The sequence below is a fragment of the Hypanus sabinus genome, chromosome 26 (genome assembly GCF_030144855.1).
Source record: "Hypanus sabinus isolate sHypSab1 chromosome 26, sHypSab1.hap1, whole genome shotgun sequence".
Taxonomy (NCBI): Eukaryota; Metazoa; Chordata; class Chondrichthyes; order Myliobatiformes; family Dasyatidae; genus Hypanus; species Hypanus sabinus.
The window spans coordinates 48,746,664-48,763,407 of NC_082731.1; the positions used below are offsets into that span (position 1 = coordinate 48,746,664).

The 16,744-nt window shown below is 38.2% G+C and overlaps 1 pseudogene; it reads right to left on the reverse strand.

The window, feature by feature from the left end:
- LOC132381552 (zinc finger protein 585A-like) overlaps positions 1-16,744 on the reverse strand; it is a 100,325-nt pseudogene that overhangs the window by 59,989 nt on the left and 23,592 nt on the right.

Here is a 16,744-nt window from a genome sequence, read left to right on the forward strand (position 1 = left end):
TGAGAGTGGTGGGGAAGGAACCCTGTGGGTGTGCTGTGCAAAATATGAAAACAGAAACAGATAGAGGAATTGTTTAAGTGTAGGGAAGAGTTAAGAGAAAATTAGAAGCCAGACATTTGATAAATCCTTTAATTTTGAACAAATCTGGCGACCCTTTATTCAATGTTTTCACGATGTAATTTATATTTATTTATTTATTTATTTTTCTTTATTCTCTTTGGGGAAAATCCTTGTCTGTGAAGGTTTGGAGATGACTGGAAGGATGTTTTTTTTTCTCTTTTTTAAATTTTATCCTCAATTGGACTGCCCAATCTTTCTTTTTCTTTTTTTCTTTCTATTTTTTGTTTCAGTCTAGTTAGTGGGTTTTTTTCCCTTTATCAATAAAATTTCCAATTTTTTTTATGATTGCTATGAGGAGTTGTTTTTTTTTACCATTGTATATATAACAGCATAATATTTTACCTATTTGATTTTGACATATACTTTATGTTTTTATTATTGCTGTTTATGTCTTTTATATTATCTTTTTGCTAAACTCCTCTGGTTTGTATATTCTTTATTTGAAAATCAATAAAAAGATTGAAAAATGAAATGAATGAGTTAAGAGAGAGAAAAGAGCTGGAGAGAGGGGAAAGAAAATGAAATTCTGAGGGAGCAGGGTCAGGCAAATTGGATCCACATGAGTCAGTTCAGGCTCAGTGTGAATGCGTAACAAGAAAAAGAGAAAACTGGAGTGTAAACAGGCAAATACAGAATTTCAGAAATGGAAAAGTCAGTGTCAGGATTTACAGACTGCTATGAATGTCCTGCAGAAATCGGCAGCTGAGAAGAAAGGCAGCACTGATCATATCAAGTGTTTAAAACAGATTAAAAGGCTGCAAAGTCAACTCTCAGCTTAGAGAAGTGCTATGTGTATTTGGTGCAAGAACTGATGATGATGATGATGTGATGTAGATTGGGGTGATTGAGCATTTGAGGTGACACACTGTAATAGTGAATATGATTGGGGAAATGGACTGCCTCCCTGTGGACGGGGTGAAATCTGCAACATTCACTGCCGCAGTGGCGCCCGTGGTAACAGAGAGAGTTCAGGAGACACCAGAGCCTGAGGGATCATTTGTGACACAGTATTCTACCCTTTTGATATGACCCAATTCAGCGCTATAGCTGCAAATATACTATCCTCCGGAACTGTTCAGCCCATTCAGCAGCACAAGATAATTTACGTTTTAGATGAAGCAGAAGCACGGAAGTTAACCCTTTTGTGTCTAACTTCAGTGTTACACTCAGTCCTGCTGTTGGAACGAGGCCAGCGGACACTGGATGATTTACAGGAGGCTACACAAAAAGGTGCAGTGACTAATTGAGGTGACTCGGTGGAGTCTTTGCATAAGTGCAAGCAAGGTGTGGGAGCAGCCCTTTGTATTTGTGATGAGGTTGAGGCTGGTTATCTCGAGTGTTTATGGCCTTAATTTATATTTGGCAGAATTTAATTCAGGGACAGAATAGTAACTGGCTGAGGAACTTGATAACACACAGTTCCGAGGAGAGCAGAAGAGTGTGTGAGATGTCTGATCCTACAGATCTGTGCAAATATATATTCAACTTTGTATTTTTGTAACAATATGAAGTGACAAAATGTACTTTTACAAATTCCAGAGTGCTAAGCTAATATGCTGCAATATACATTGGTGCTAAAACGTTTGTGAACCCTGTAGAATATTCTCTATTTCTGCATAACTATGACCTAAATGTGATCAGATCTTCATGCAAGTCTTAAAACAGATAAATAGAACCCAGTTAGATAAATAACACAATAAAAATAGTCATACGGTGGGCATTGGGAGCAGACCCAAATGCAAGACACAGACACTGAAGTACTAGGGAGAGGACTAGGTGTATCAAGAAAACAAGGGAAGTGGGGAAGAAACGACGCTGGACATGAGACAGGCCCTGGATGAGACAAGGATTCCAGGCCTGGGCTATGATTTGATTAGGATAGTGGAATCAGGACATGGAACTGGGAATTGGAGCCTGGGCATGGACAAGGACCCAGAACCTGGGTCTTGACTCGGGCTCGGACTCCAGAACTAGGCGAGGACAAGACGTAGCTACAGGACGAGGAGAGGCAACAGTACTAGACGTGAGACTCCTGGACAGGACAAGGGAACCCCAGCACCGGGCTGAGCAAGGTACACCTGGGTTGCGAGGCACATGGACAAGACGAGAACACAAAGCTGTGGCTTGGACAGGACAAGGTTCTTGGACGTGGCTAGGACTGGACGAGACCCCAAAGCCTTGACTTGGTCGAGGAAGAGACAGGAACATGGAACAAAGAGCTGGAACCCCTCCTTGGAAACAAGACGTAGGGTTGGGACTCATTACACAGAACACAGAGCCGAGACCCCTCCTTGGGTACAGGATGTAGGGCCGGGACTCATTACACAGAATGCAGCATACGATGAGACAGTTCCCAACACAAGGTAGTGGCAGACGGCTGGACCTACCTAGCGAAGGCGTGGACACGAAGACAATTCAAAACCAACGAAAGACAGTTCCTTATCTTGCTCCAGTGGTAGAACTTGAGAGTGGTGAAGGCAAGTCTTCCAGGTGAGGCAAGGCTCCAGGAGGAAGGTGAAGGGAAGGGATACAGACAGAGGGTTTGGACAGGAACAATCCAGCAGCCAGAGGCTGAATTCTGAAGCCAGCCCAAACGAGAATCAGCTGCCTCAACAGAAACTGAGGAAAACCGGAAAACCTGGAATAAGGAAAATTGACCGGACCGTGAACCGGAATATAGATTTCATGGACTGGACCATGACAAATATTATACTTTATTTATTTATTGAGAAAAATGATACAATATTACATATATTTGTACCCTTCTGAGGAAATGCCTAAAAGGTATTTGGAGACAGGTGATCCAATCAATGAGACTGAGGTTGGAGATGTGGGTTGTAGAGATGCCCTGCCCTATAAAAAAGACACGTCAGGTTACTGACAGAGCCTGCTCTTCTCGAGAAAGATTTGTTTATGTGTAACATGCCTCGATCAAAACAACTTTCAGGGACCGTAGAAGAAGAATTGAAGAGATGCATGAAGCTCGAAAAGACTACAAAAGCATTTCTGAGGGCCTAAGTGTTCATCAATCCACAGTAAGAGAAAATGACTACAGGTGAAGAAAATTCAATGTTGTTGCTGCCCTAGGAGTGGCATCCAGCAAAGATCACACCAAGAACACAACGTGCAATGCTGAAGGAGGTGAAAAAGAACCCAAGAGTAACAGCAAACAGCCTGCAGGAATCTCTAGAACTTGCTAAAGTCTCTGTTCATGTGTCCACAATAAGAAAAACACTGAACAAAAATGGTGTTCATGAAAGGACACCACAGAGGAAATCACTGCTCTCCATAAAAACATTGCTGCATGTCCCAAGTTTGTAGAAGACCTCCTAGATGTTCCACAACGCTTCTGGGACAATGTTCTGCAGACAGATGAGACAAAAGTTGAACTTTTTGGCAGAAATGCACACTACTATGCCCGGAGGAGAAGGGCATTGCAGACCAACACCAAAACCTCATCCCAACTATGAAGGAGCACCATGGCTTGGGATGGCTTTGCTGCCTCAGGGCCTGGACAACTTACAATTGTTGAGAGAGTAATGAATTCAAAATTGTTTCAAGACATTTTACAGGAGAATGTAAGGGTAGAGGTTTGTCACTTGAAACTTAATTAGATGTTGGATGACGCAACAAGACAATGATCTGAAAAACAAGAGTAAATCAACAACAGAATGGTTTAAAAAGAAGAAAATCCGTGTTTTGGAATAGCCAGGTCAAAATCCTGATAATAACCCTATAGAAATATTGTGGAAGAATCTGAATCAAGCAGTTCATGCAGGGAAGTCCACCAACATCCCAGTGTTGAAGCAGTTTTGTAAGGAGGACTTTGTAACCCTAAAGTTCCTCCAAGCCCATGTGCAAGACTGATCAACAGTTACCAGAAATGTTTGTTGAAGTTATTGCAGGTGGCTCCCTCTTCCCGAACATTTGCTTTATGACACTTCGCTTTTACGAAAGACCTACATTAGTAATTGTTTTCGTTGACCCAAAGAGGATTTTCACTTTTACAAAAAAAAGACGCCCACTTTAAATGTGTGCTTAGCCCAAAAGCGACTACTGTTACCGTGAAAACTTGTGTGGGCAGGTGTGTGCGCATGCATGTATGTGCTGATACTTTTTCTCTACAAATCACTTTTAACCGGCTGTCTTCCCGATTCTAGAAGGTGAAACTAAACTGTACATACAATATTTCTACTTTATATAGGCTGTGTATTTATCATATCATTCCTGCTTTTACTATATGTTTGTGTTATTTTAGGTTTTATGTGTTATTTGGTATGATTTGGTAGGTTATTTTTTGGGTCTGGGAATGCTCAAAAACCTTTCCCATTTGAATTAATGGTAATTGCTTCTTCACTTTACGACATTTCTGCTTACAAAAAGGTTTCATAGAAACACTCTACCTTCGGATAGCAGGGGAAACCTGGTGCTGTACAAGGGAGCCACACCAGTTATTGAAAGCAAAGGTTCACTTTTTCCAACAAATACATGTAATATTGGATCGCTTTCATCAATAAATAAATGAATAAGTATAGCGTTTTGTGTTATTTATTTAATTGACTGAAGTTTGTGCAAAAAAAGTAAGTAGCAGAGATGAGTCAACCACAGATGACTGAGCTGGCTGGAAATGGTCAACTCATCTCGTTCTTATGTATAAAATGAATGCTTTGTAAATGGTATGTTGGAAGTTCCCTGCCTTTCCTGGTGGGAGCGGAGGTAAACTTTCCCCTTGCAAGTAATAAAGAATAAAGGCATTTGATAAAGATCCACTCAGTGTTGGTATTGTGTTTTGTGAAACTTAGTGAAGAGATACTTGACAGATTTTGGAGGTTCCACCGAGATTACTTGTCCTGATGCAGTAGCGATGCTAGGAATACCCTATGACTTAACTGCTGGTGGGAAATTCCCTGGGAGGAGCAAATGCCAGAAAGTAAGTTTATTTTTGCTCCTTCGGACATTCCCTCCTGGAGTCGGAGTTCAGATTTCTGTTTTGCTGCCACCCGATACCTGCGATTGGCTCAGGGGCTGAGACACAGGATTCAGGGAGCCATGAAATAAGTGTCAGGGACACTGATGGGTCATCCAGCATCCAAGACGCATAAAGTGCTGATAGTTAAAATAGGCAAAATTAGACTAAAGAAACAGATAATGTAATAAGTGAAGCCAATTACCCTACAGGAGGCTGTTGTGATTCAGGAACAACAGCATTGACTGTGTAATACCTAACCCTAAGTGCAACAAGGAAAGCGAAACGATGAGCCAGGGAGCTTCGTTCCACGACCTGGAGAAGGGAACACCTGCATGACATATGTTCAATAATTATGGGATAAAGTCAGAGGAGGAATTACCTAAATAGGTAAATGGACAAAAATACTGATCAACTATCCCCTCCCCCAAACCACTCCCCCCTGTCATGGTCCCTTCTGGCAATCCTCCACCTTGCTATTTACCTCAGGAATCAAGCCTCAATCCCCTCATTTAGTTTCCGATCATTCCCAGGTTCCATTAACTACACACACCTGCTTTCCATCAGAAAATGCAGGATAAAGACCCTGTGATCACAACAAGGAGCTGCCAGTTCATTGGTCGACTCTTGTGTGAGTAACCTCATTTCATGGTTCTTAGGACTCTGCCTCCAACTCTGCCTCCACGCCCGTTTTCTGCACTTGGGTTCATCCAGCACCAAGCTCATGTAACAAACATAGAAAATAGGAGCTAAACAAGCAGTTTGGCCCTTCAAAACTGCTCCAAAAATCAAGGCTGATCATACAAATACTAGCACATATATGGATGCTTACTTACATGTGCATGGAAATACATGCAAATTTTTATGTTCTCACACATGCATATTGATTCAAAATAACTTACATACCCTACTATGCAAAAGATTTGGATATATATATATATATATATATATATAGAGAGAGAGAGAGAGAGAGAGAGAGAGAGAGAGCTAGGGTACCAAAGACTTTTGCACAGTACTGTATTTGTCAACGAGGTGCGGAGAGCAAGTCTGTAAATCTGGCAGGAGAAAATGATGTTGGGAATCGTCAAGGTGGAGTGCCACAGGAGGGATGTGGGACAAGTGGCAGAGAAGGAGTGATAGGGGCGAGGGGTGGCAGGGGTATAGGCACACACAGCCCAGAGATACCAGGTAAAGTCATTTGATTCCAAACAATTGATCATTACAGAATGTCTCTCTGGTGCTTCCCATTCCCTCCCCCTCCCTTCCCCTTTCCTGAGCCATGATTCCCCTCTCCCTGCCCCCTTCCCACTCTCAGTCCACAATAGAGTCCTGTATCAGAATCAGGTTTATCATCATTCACACGTCCCATGAAATCTTCTACAGCTATAGAATAATACAAGACTTCAACAAATTAATATGTGTACAATTAATAGAGCTGAAGAAAAAAACTGATCGTAATATGTAAAAATGGGAAAAAATTTATATATAGAAAAAAGAAGGAAAAAAAGAACCCCATCTAACTATCTAACTAAGAAAAAAAACCCACTACAAAAAAAAAACATCAGAAATCAACCCCCGAAGCAATACGTTTAACCATCATCTAAATATATAAAGAAAAAAGTCATCAACCGCCAATTCACATTTTTAAAAAAGATGATAAAATTAGAAGGAAATCATATAAAAATTCAAATTAAATGGTAATATTTGGCAAAAAACCCCATCTTCTCTCAAGATCGAATCGAGGTTCAAAAATTCTACTTCTAAGTTTTTTCCAAACTGAGACATAACCTTACTTGAGAAAACCATTCAATTAATTTAGGGAAAGAGATATCTTTCTATTTTAATAAAATAGCCCTTCTTGCCAACAATGTAACAAATGCAAATACATGTTGATCTGAAAATGAAATACCCTGAATATGATGCGGAACTATTCGAAATAGAACAGTTAGTCTATTAGGTTGTAAATTAATTTTCAAAACTTTAGAAATTGTAGAAAATAAAGATTTCCAAAACAGTTTTAATGAAGAATATGACCAGAACATATGGGACAAAGTAGCTACTTCAGTTTTACATCTATCACAGAAATTATCTGCACTAGGAAATATTTTAGATAGTCTCTTCTTTGTTAAGTAATAACAATGGACAATTTAAAATTGAATTAAACAGTGATTGGCACATATAGAAGAAGAATTTACATTTTTCAAAATTCGAACCCAATCTTCATTCACAAAGGTCATATTAAGTTCTCTCTCCTAATCTTATTTAATCTACAGTGATAGGTTCTCTTTTTGTAACAAAAATAAATTATAAATTCTGCTAACGGCACCTTTCACTAAGGGATTCAATTTCAAAATAGCATCCAACAAATCAGATTCTTGTAAATATGGAAACTTAGGTAAATATTGTAAAAAATGTCTAACCTGAAAATACTGCAAAAAATGTGTATGAGTGAGAGAGTATTTGTTAATTAACTCTTCAAAAGTCATCAATCGACCATCACAAAGTATTTGTTCCAAATAAAGGAAGAAACAAGAGTTAATTTGATCGAAAATTTTTTTTGTTAAAAAGATAGGTATATTTTGGAAAATATATAAAAATCTAGGTATAATCATCATTTTCACAGAATGGATATGACATATTAAAGAAAGAGTAAGTGGATTCCATCTAGAAAATGATAGTTTCATGGAGTCAACTAAAGGAACTATATTAGCTTTATAAAGATCTTTATATTTTTTAGTAATTATAATACATAAATATCTAAATGTATTTAAAATTCTAAAATGAATATCATTATATGTTCTAACAGGAGCATTTAATGGAAACAATTCACTTTTATTCAAATTAAGTTTATATCCCGAATATTTTCCAAAATCTTTGAGTGATTCCAAAAGGTTAGGAATTGATTCCTCAAGATTCAAAATAAAAATCAAAAGATCATCTGCATAAAGAGAAATCTTATGTATGGTTCCATTTATTGAAATACCATGAATGTTTTTGGCCTCCTGTAATATTATAGCTAAAGGCTCCAATACAAGATTAAATAATAAAGTGCCTAATGGACATACCTGTCTACTAACACTAGAAAGTGAAAAGAAAGAAGACCTGTAGTTGTTAGTAATGACTATAGGGTTCTTATAAATCATTTGAATCCATCTATTAAAATTATTACCAAAACCAAATTTTTCTAATACTTTGAACAAATATGGCCACTCAACTCTTTCAAATGCCTTTTCTGCATCAAGAGAGATAACACATTGAGGTTGCTTAGATAATGGTGAATAAATAATGCTCATCAATCTCCGAATATTAAAGAAAGAGTAACGGCCTTTAATAAAGCCCGTTTGGTCCATAGAGATGATTTTAATTAAAATATTTTCCAAGTGGTTGGCCATTATTTTAGAAAGAATTTTTGCATCCACATTTAATAGCGAAATAGGTCTATATGATGAGCATTCAATGGGGTCTTTATCTTTTTTAAGAATTAAGGAAATAGATGCTTTGTAAAAAGAAGGTAAATTACCCTTCTCAAAGGATTCATGAAATATTTCCAAAAGATACAGAGAAAGTAATCTTTCAAATGTTTTGAAAAATCACAACAAATAACCATCAAGTCCATGAGCTATACCTGACTGCATTGATAAAATAGCTTTCTGAATTTCATGCTCAGTAATTGGAGCATCAAGCATCTGTTGAACTTAATCAGAAATCTGTGGAAATTTTTCTTCTTTCTGTAATTATTTGAAAACTCAATAAAAAAAGAAATTTGTGGAAACTTAATCTTATGTAAAAGGCCTCCATTTTGGAGGAATCTGCAGCAAATTGAGATTTATAAAGATCAGAGTAAAAATCTGGAAAAGTGTTATTAATATCTTCATAGTTACTTACTATATCTCCATTGTTTTTATGAATTTTTAAAATTTGTCTTTTAGCTCTAACTGCTCTTAGTTGGGAAGCTAAGAGCTTATTATTTTTATCCCCAGGAATATAAAATTGGCTGTATATTATTTCACTTTAGTTAGATACAATATAATTTGACCACATAGATAAGCTTTTAATATATCCCAAATTACTAACTTTGAGACGTTTCCTATATCAATAAAGAGAAAAAACTCTTTTATTGGAGTTTCAATAAACATAACAAATTCTGAGCTTTGGAAAACACCAAGGTGGTCTGGTAGAAACTACATCTTTCAATTCAAATATTAAATGTAAAGGAGCATGATCAGAGATAGCAATCGCATCATACTCACATTTCTGAACATTACAAAAAAGTCGAGGGTCGACTATTAAACAGTCGATTCTTGAATATTTATTATGAACATGTGAGGAAAAGGAATATTCTCTATCACTAAGATGCATATGCCTCCAGACCTCAATTAAACCATAATCAGTTAAAAAGGAATTAATAAGTGATGCAGAATGATTAGGAAGTTTATGTTTGGATGATGACTTATCCATTAAAGGATTTAAGCAAGTATTAAAATCTCCACCCATTAATACCATATATTCATTTAAATCAGGGAATAGAGCAAAAACGGCTTTAAAAAAATGAGGGAAGATCAACATTTGGTCCATAAATATTAACCAAAACCATTTTATTATTACAAATTATTCCTTTAACAATTAAAAATCTACCATTAATATCAGCTATAATATCCTTCTGATTAAAAGGAATATTAGAATTGATTAAAAATAGAGACACCTCTAGTTTTACTCTGAGAATTTGCATGAAATTGAGATTCCTTCCAAAATTTAAACAATCAAATTTTATCACATAACCTGATATGCGTCTCTTGAGCAAAAATTATATCAGGCTGGAATCGGTTTATAACTTTAAGTGTTTTCTCACGCTTAATAGGGTGTTTCCAGCCATGAACATTCCAAGTTAAAACATTTAACTGTTTAGATATCATCATGAAACTTTGTATCTAAAAAAACTAGTTAGGCGCATGTTAGGATAAGGTGATCGAAAATGGCAGAGATGAACAACAATAAAAATAATTAGCGTATGCTCTGGGATTCCATAATGGGGATAAAAAAAGAAAAATAAACACCCAAACTACACAGCCCAGAAACAAGTCGATGTCAATCAACACAAGCCCCAAGAAAAGCATAGACGTGAATACAACTTTGCCTACCTAAGTAATAAAAAAAAATAAAAAAAGTAATCTCTATCTCCGTCTATCGACTATAAATCTCAGCACAGTCAACATATATCTCAGTATAATAAACCTGGATAGTGTTTTTCTTTTCTTTTTTTTCCTTTCAGATCTTTTTAATATCATTATTATTATTCAAAAATTCATAGGTACATCGAAATAACAACACTTACAATGCCTCAAAAAATTATCTTAAAGATTGAAAATTTTTGTGAATAAAAAAAACCCTGCTAAGTAAGAAAAGTGAGAAAAAAAAGAACCCATTGAGGGCACAACCCCAGAGCCATGAGTCATATAGAAAGCTTCTAAAAATAAACATCAAACCACCAACAAGAAGAAAAAATATATCAAAACAAAATTTACATTTAGATCTTGGAGGAAATCTATCAGTTAACTGAAGTGATAGTAACGAGCAAATGAGCCCCATCTCTTCTCAAAATCAAATAAAGGTTCAAAGTATTTTTCTTGTAAAACAAAACTACCTTCAATTTGAAAGTAACCTTCGTAATATTAGATAAGGGAAGAAAAACACATCCAAAACAATTCTTGAAATATTTGCACAAAAGGAAAATAATCGCCATCTTTAAATTGTCCAATCTGTCTTTAAAACACAAGGAAATCCAGATAATTACTTTAAAAATCTTCAATAAAGCATGCGGAATAAAAAAAAAACAATTAATTCATTTAAATGCTGCAAAAAAAGTTCTAAATGGTTCAAAATTAACTACAGCCTATCAATTTTTAATAAAGAATTTTTAGAATTTTAGAATTTTTAATCAATAGCCTTAATTTTGCTGGATATTGTAATAATGGGAAGAGCTTCTTTTGATACACTAGTTTCATAGAAGGAGCAAAAACAGAATGTTTCTTAACAATTTCGCATGGAAAATCTTCAAAAAAAATGGACTTCTGAGCCTTGAAATGAAAAAAATCTTTGCTTTCTTGCAAGCTTAATAATGTGATCCTTGTGTCTGAAATGGAGAAAACCCACAACAATATGCCTGTTTTTACCTTCATCCAAAAATTTTAAAGCACCAATTCTATAAGCTGATTCAATCTCCTGAGTTGCTGAAACACTCAAACATTTTAGCAAAATAATCCAGTGTGTCAGCAGATTCTGATTTCTCTTTTAATCCAACAATTTGAATATTATTCCGACGTGATTGAGCTTCCAAATCCACGATTTGTTGTTGAGCCTTATCCAAACGAGAAGAAAGATCAGCCGCATTTCAATTAACTTCTTTAAGATCAAGGCTCAAAGAGTCAATTTTTTCTTCAAATTTCTCTTTTAGTTGAGTTATTTCAGTACAGATACTTCTGATTCGAGATTCTAATCTCTTGACCCAAGGGGATTCTTCCGCGAACTTGTCAGCCTTTTTAGATTTCCCATTAGACAGGTCCAGATTTCGTCTGGTGCTCTTCGAAGTAGCCATAATTATAACTATTGCTGTACAGATTCGACTGAATGAAGTTGAAATTTCGAAGTTTAAATCATAAAGGGGAGAGATTGAATGAATGCCAACACACTATAAGCCTTCCTAACAACACTCAGCAGCTTTGAGTGTCCTATCGCAGACCCCAAGATCTCTCAGCTTCAACACACTGCCAGGAGTCCCACTATTTATATTATATTCTATCTTCAAATTTGATGTACCAAAGTGAACCCATCACACTTATCTGGATTGAAGTCCATCTGCCACTTCTCAGTCCAGTTTTGCATCTTATTGATGTCCTGCTGTAACTTGATAACCCTCTAGACGATCCACAATACTCCCAACCTTTGTGTCATCAGCAAACTTACTAACCCATCATCCAGGTCATTTATAAAAAATCACAAAGAGGAGGGATCTCAGAACAGTTCCCTGTGGAACATCACTGGTCACCGACCTCCATGCAGAATACAAACCATCTCCAAACACCCTTTGCCTTCTGTGGGCAAGCCAATTCTGGATCCACAAAGCAAGGTCTCCTTGGATCCCATGCCTCCTTACTTTCTGAAGGAGCCTTGCATGGGGAACCTTATCTATTGCCTTACCAAAATCCATATACATTACATCCACTGCTCTACCTTCATCAATGTGGTTTGTTACTTCCTCAAAGAATTCAATCAGGCCCGTAAGGCATGACCTGCCCATGACTAAAACTATGCTGACTAACCCTAATCAGATTATGTCTCTCCAAATGCTCATAAATCCTGCCTCTCAGGATCTTCTCCAACAACTTGCCCACCACTGAAGACAGACTCCCTGGTCTATAATTTCCTGGGTTATCTCTACACCCTTTCTTGAATAAGGGAACAATGTTTACAGCCCTTGAACAAGGGAACAATATTTGCAACCCTAAAGGGGAACACCTGAAGAAGAAACCCCTCCCATGCCCAGTGATCAGGGTGCAGAACTGGGTTTGATGAACAGCAGCGATAATTGTAGAGTTCGACACCAACAGTTAATTTTAAATATAACTCTTGATTCAGCAACTGTGATGGTTAAATATCCAGCATGAAAATTATTTAAACTTTTTTGCCAGTTTTTTGGTAGTGCCTTACAATGTGGGATGACTGAGTGAATCCCTTCCCACATTCAGAGTAGGTGAATGGCCTCTCTCCTGTGTGAATTCATTGGTGTGCCAGTAGGTAGGGTGACCAAGTGAATCCTTTCCCACATTCTGCCCAGGCTAATGGTCTCTACACAGTGTGAACTGCCTGGTGTGCCAGTAAGTAAGATGACTGAATGAATCCCTTCCCACAGTCTGAGTAGGTGAATAGTCTCCCAGTGTGAACTGACTGGTGTACCCTCAGCTGAGCTGACTGACTGAATGGCTTCCCATTCTCTGAGCAGCAAGTGAATGGTTTCTCTCCTGTATGAATTCATTAGTTGCTTGTAGGTTGGATGATCGAGTGAATCCCTTCCCACACACTTAACAAATGAAAGGCCTCTTTCCAATGTGAACACTGGTGTGTGTGTAGGTGAGGTGATTGAGTGAACCCCTTCCCAGAGTCTGAGAAGGTGAATGGCATCCCCTCCGCCCCCGACCTGCAACCTGCAGTGTGAACTGACTGGTGGGCAAACTGGCCAGATGACCAAACAAATCGCTTCCCACAGTCTGGGCACTATGAACTTGCTGGTGTGCCTGTAGGTAGAATGACTGAGTGAATTGCTTCCCATAGTCCAAGCAAATTAACATCCTCTCCCTAGTGTGAATTCTTCCATGTGTCAGCAAATCAGATGACCGAGTGCACCCAGAACAGTTGAACAGTATCTCTCCCTTGTGAATTCATTGTTGGTCGCAGGTGGGCCAATTGAGTGACTCTCTTCCTGTATATGGAACAAGTGAACAGCTTCTTGTTGCTGTGAATTTTCTGATGTTTCTTCAGGCTAGATGACTTAGGTCCTGCCCCATGCACAGAACAGGTGAATTAGCTAGGTAGAAAGCTGAGAAGCAGGACCTCCAGGGTAGTAATTTCTGGATTGTGCCTGTGCCACACAGCAGTGAGGGTAGAAACAGGATGTTCTCGTGGGCAGGCTTGTTAGATCTGTTGGGGAGGATTTAAACTAATTTGGCAGGGGGGGTGGGAACCACAGTGAAGGGACTCAGCATAGGACTGGTGGTAAAAAAGTAAAGAAGTAAAAGTAAAAGTAAAAGTCAGACTGTCAGGAAGGGCAGGCAGGTGATGGGACTTAGTCGCAGCCAACAGGCTGAGTATCAAAATATTAGGGATGTATAATCAGCAAGGACAGCAAATATGGTACTCAAAGTGTATTATCTAAATGTGCATAGTATAAGAAATAAGGTTGCGCTATTACAGTTTGCCAGGTCTGATGTTGTGGCAACCATTGAATTGTGGCTGAAGGACAGTTATTGTTGGGAGCTGAATGCCCAAGGTTACACATTGTATTGGAGGGATAGGAAGGTAGGCAGAGGGGATGGCATGGCTCTACAGGTAAAGAATGGCATTAAATCAGTAGAAAGGCGTGACATTGGATAGGAAGATGTTGAATCCTTGTGGTTTGAGTTAAGAAACTGCAAGGGTAAAAGGATGTTGATGCCAGTTATATACAGGCCTCCCAACAGTGGCTGGAAGGTGGACCACAGATTACAACAGGAAATAGAAAAGGCATGTCAAAAGGGCAATGTTATGATAGTCGCAGGAGATTTTGACATACGGGTCGATTGGGAAAATCAGATTGGCAATCAATCTAAATACTGTTGAGTATTGTTGAACGCCTAAGAGATGGCTTTTTAAAGCAGTTTGTCATTGAGCCTACTAGGGGATCAGCTATACTAGACTGGGTGTTATGTATTGAACTGGAGGTGATTTGGGAGCTTAAGGTAAAAGAACCCTTAGCAACCAGTGATCACAATATGATTGATTTCAACTTGAAATTTGATAAGGATAAAGTTTGACTGTGTAGTATTTTAGTGGAGTAGGGGAAATTAAAGTGGTATGAGAGAGGAGTTGGCCAAAGTAAACTAGAAGGTGCCTTTGGCAGGGATGCCAGCAGAGCAGCAATGACATGCGTTTCTGGGAAAAATGAGGAAGGTGCAGGACATGTGTATTCCAAATATGAAGAAATATTCAAATGGCAAAATAGTGCAACCATGACTGACAAGGGAAGTCAAAGCTAATGTAAAAACAAAACAGAAGGCGTACAACAAAGCAAAAATTAGTGGTAAGATAAAGGTTTGGGAAGTTTTTAAAACTTAGAGAGCAACTAAAAGAATCAGAAGGAAAAGGATTAAATATGAAAGCAAGCTGGCAAATAATATCAAAATGGTAGTAAAAGCTTTTTCAAGTATGTTAAAAATAAAAGAGAGATGAACAGATGTAGGACTGCTAGAAAATGAGGCAGGAGAAATAAAAATGGGGACAAGGAGATGGCTGATGAACTAAATGAGTATTTTGCATCAGTCTTCAACTGTGGAAGACAAGAGCTCTGTGCCAGATGTGTGTGAAGGAAGAGAAGTGGGTGAAGTTACTATTACAAAGGAGGTGGTTAAAAAGCTGAGAGACCTAAAAGTACATAAGTCACCCAGACCAGATGAAGTGTACCCAAGGGTTCTGAAAGAGGTAGTGTTCGAGATTGTGGTGGCATTAGAAATGATCTTTCAAAAATCATTGGACTCGGGCATGGTGTCAGAGGACTGGAAATCTGCAAATGTTACTCCATTCTTTAAGGAAGGAGGAAGGCAGCAGAAAGGAAATTATAGACCAGTTAGCCTAACCTCAGTGGTTAGGAAGATGTTAGCGTCAATTGTTAAGGATGAAGTGATGGACTACTTGGTGACACAGACAAGATAGGACAAAGTCAGCATGGTTTCCTTAAGGGAAAATCCTGCCTAATGAACCTGTTGGATTTTTTTGTGGAGATTACAAGTAGAATAGATAAAGAGGATGCAGTAGATGTTGTATATTTGGACTTTCAGAAGGCCTTTGACAAAGGGCCACTCATGAGGCTGCTTACCAAGTTAAGAGCCCATGCTTTTACAGGAATGTTACTAAGATGGTTAGAGCATTGGCTGATTGGAAGAAGGCAGCAAGTGGGAATAAAAGGATCCTTGTCTGGTTGGCTGCCAGTGACTAGTGATGTTCCACGGCGGTTGGTGTTGGGATCACTTCTTTTTGTGCTGTATATAAATGATTTAGATGACTTCTTGTTGTTGCGTTTAGCATTCCCATTTGTAATTTGTAACCTGTAAAAAGATTTCCAAAAGATATCAATGGGCGAAGGACAGTATTTCAGATGAGATCACTTTAGTCTCTACGGATATGTAGTATGGAAACCAGTGGCATAAGCATCAAAGTAACTGATTCCTACAAAACAGGTGTGCCCGAATTGGAAAGGAGACACTGGCTCTCATGTGGGCTTGCAAACATTTCAAATGCTACATGATAGACACTAAGTTCCTGTTTGAAACAGTCCACAGCCATTTGCCAGCTCCTCAGCTCAAAACACTTGGATGATGTCTGCAAAGATTCAGAATGAGGCTTATGCAGTACTGTTATGACATTGAACATGTCCCTGATAAATCTTTCACGACACTCTGTCCAGGACTCCATGCAAAAGTGAGTGAGATGAAGCTGAGATTACCTTCATGGAAGATACCAACATGTACTTAGGTACCTGAAAGCTTCAAAACACACACAAAATGTTGGAGGAACTCAGCAGGCCAGACAGTATTTATGAAAAAAAGCAGTCAACGCTTTGGGCCAAGACCCTTCAGCAGGACTGGAGAAAAAAGCTGAGAGTAGATTTGAAAGGTGGGGGGAGGGGACAGAGAAACACCAAATGGTAGGTGAAACTTGGAGGGGGAGGGTAGAAGCAAAGAGCTTCGAGGTGTTTCGATTCTTATACATAGTACACTTTCCTTTGTTCAACATAAAGTAGTGTCTGATACCAATCGACGTTTTGTTGTAGCTTCAGGGAAATTAGATAATAAATTAATAGTATTTGCCAATGTGTATGCCCCTAATGTAGATGATCCAGGAATTTTTGAGCTT